The 2735-nt window shown below is 49.9% G+C and overlaps 1 protein-coding gene across 1 annotated transcript in view; it reads left to right on the forward strand.

The window, feature by feature from the left end:
* Nucleotides 1-2307: 2307 nt before the first annotated feature.
* DNAJA1 (DnaJ heat shock protein family (Hsp40) member A1) overlaps nt 2308-2735 on the forward strand; it is a 10951-nt gene continuing 10523 nt past the window's right edge. The window contains exon 1 of the mRNA XM_040631504.1: nt 2308-2424. The gene's annotated coding sequence lies outside the window, so the exon portion shown is untranslated. The remainder of the gene's footprint in view (nt 2425-2735) is intronic.

Raw genomic sequence — 2735 nt, forward strand, 5'->3', positions numbered from 1 at the left:
GCCCCTTTTTTGTGTGGTGAGATCCTCGAAGGCAGGGAACAGGATTTAAATTTGTATTATCAAACCGCAGTGCTCTGCCTGCAGTATTAGACTTTAATAAGCGTTGGTTAAAGAAAAAAAGTTGATATCAGAGGCGATAAGGTGAGAAGGTAACGTCTAAGATCGTAAAGATTAGGTGCCTCTCAGTCAAAGCAAAAGCAGAGAAGTGAAGAAGTGCATTTGGGAAAACTGAGATAGCTTGGTGTGACCGGGTGCACAGTTTAAATAAAAGAGATAAGTCTGGGAAGGTATGCATCAGGATGCCTCCAGGGTAAAGTTCAAAATCCTGAGTTTGGCAAGATAGATACGAGGGTGTTCCCCAACTAGCTCTGAAGCCTAGCCTACCAGCTCCCTTAGCTGTGGCAATATCCAATTACTTGCAATTTCCTAGAAGTATCACATTCTTTCACCCCTTAGCCTTCTCTGATGCTTTCTCCTTTGTTGGGAATGTTTTTCTCCCTTTAAAAACTCAGCTCAATGGAGGTTCCTCAAAAAGTTAAAAATTGAGCTACCCTATGACCCAGCAATTGCACTACTAGGTATATACCCCAAAGATACAAATGTAGTGATCCGTAGGGGCACCTGCCCCCCAATGTTTATAACAGCAATGTCCACAATAGCCAAACTATGGAAAGAGCCCAGATATCCATTGACAGATGAATGGATAGAGAAGATGTGGGGTGTGTGTGTGTGTGTGTGTGTGTATAGTGTGTGTGTGTGTAATGGAATACTACTCAGCCATCAAAAAAATGAAACCTTGCCATTTGCAACAACATGAATGGAACTAGAGAATATTAAGCTAAGTGAAATAAGTCAATTAGAGAAACACAATTATCATATGATTTCACTCATATGTGGAATTTAAGAAACAAAACAAAGGAGCATAGAAGAAGGGGGTAAAAATAAAACAAGATATAATCAGGGAGTGAGACAAACCATAAGAGACTTTTAACCATAGGAAACAAACTGAGGGTTGCTGGAGAGGAGGGTGGTGGGGGATGGGGTAACTGGGTGATGGGCATCAAGGATGTAAGGAGCACTGGGTGTTCTATGCAACTGATGAATCACTTAACGCTACCTCTGAAACTAATAATACACTGTGTCAATTAATTGAATTTAAATTTTTAAAAAATGACATCTTAAAGAAGAAAAAAAATCAGCTCAACTGCTTTCCTACAGATGTTTTCCCTAATCCATCAGATTTGATATAGGAGTCTCTCTTCCCTGCTGACCTCTATGTTGTGATTCTCTTACACTCACTGACATGTCTGGTTCCCCACTAAAATCTAAGCGACGCAAACCGGGTTTTTTCTACTTTGCATCTCCAGCTTCCTTGGTGGTAGATAAATACTCCTATGTTTAGTATTATTGAATATAAGGCTCCATTTTCCTTTATTGCCCTCATCCCGACATTTGAAAGTGCAAGGACTCTCTTTGCAGACTGTAAATCCAAGTTCACAAACTGGTGGGGCTTAAAATTTAGGTCAAACAATTAAAACGATTTGTTAGCCACTCTTAGTGCTTCTTACTAGCCAACAGGGTGAATGCCAGGTCAGGAGTCCAAGGCCCTTAGTTTGCACCAAGGTATTCCAAACATTTCCCTGTGCCCAATATGTAGGATACAGTCAAGGCCAAGGCAAGTGACATGCCTACAAGGGCCTGGACTTGCACAAAGAGCTCTTCCCACTTGCAGTTTGGTGGATTACAAGGCCACGGACTACGAGTGAAAAGGAGCAAGATCAGAGGACTATGAGTGTCCAGAACAAGGTACTTCTTCCTCGGCGGGTTCCCAGACTCTCGGGGCTGAGGAAATGAGCCAATTACAGATGCCCAAAGCGGCAAAAAGGGCACCGGCAGGGAGGAGGTACGGTAGGGCTTTGTTCTAAGAGGCTCCTGTTCCGAACTCAGCTCCCGCATGGGGCTCGGTTCCCAAGCCCTCCCCGCCGTCGCAGGCAGCGCCGGCCCTGCGGGATCGGGAATCCGGAGTTGGCCGGGTACTGAACCGCTTATTAACAATCCCCGGTACCGCCCGAGACTTCCGCACTCTCTGGCCCACGGGGTGGAGGAAGGAACTCCAGAAAGTTCCACGAGCTCCAGGAACCCAGGCTTGCGCCCACCCCCACAAGGCCCTTCGGCACAGCTCCTCCCAGCCCGATTGCCCCCGCGCCGTTGCCCAGGTAACCGCGGGGCGGTGGCAGCGGCGAAAGGGGCGGAACTTCCGTCGAGTGACGCGCTCGGACTCGGCTACAAAAGACGACGGCTGCGGCGCACCGGGCGGAACTTTCCAGAACGCTCCGTGAGACGCGGAGCAGCGGCGGCTGCTAGAGCTGCGCCCAGCAACGCGCTCCTTCCCGCTCCCCCACACCGGCCTCGGCCCTCTCACCGGTGAGTTTCAGCCCTCGCGCTTTCCCTTGCCCCATGGCCGGCGCCATTGTTGGCACGGGGAAGCCGGATGGAGCCGCGGTCGGAGGCGGTTGGGTCCGCGTGGGCGGGAGGGTTGTCGGTTCCCGTATCCACGATTCTCATTTTGGGAGGACTGGTGTGGTGCCGCGGCAACCCATCTCAGCCACGCGGTGAGTGGGCCCGATACGTTTCCTGAAGCATTCTCCACTCTCTACTTGCCTTGAGGTCCCCATGGATTTGCCGCCTTCGGCTTTCACCCGCCCCCCCCCCGTGCGCGCCCCCCCCCGTGCGCG

This window comes from Ursus maritimus, unplaced genomic scaffold (assembly GCF_017311325.1).
Source record: "Ursus maritimus isolate PB19 unplaced genomic scaffold, ASM1731132v1 scaffold_17, whole genome shotgun sequence".
NCBI lineage: Eukaryota > Metazoa > Chordata > Mammalia > Carnivora > Ursidae > Ursus > Ursus maritimus.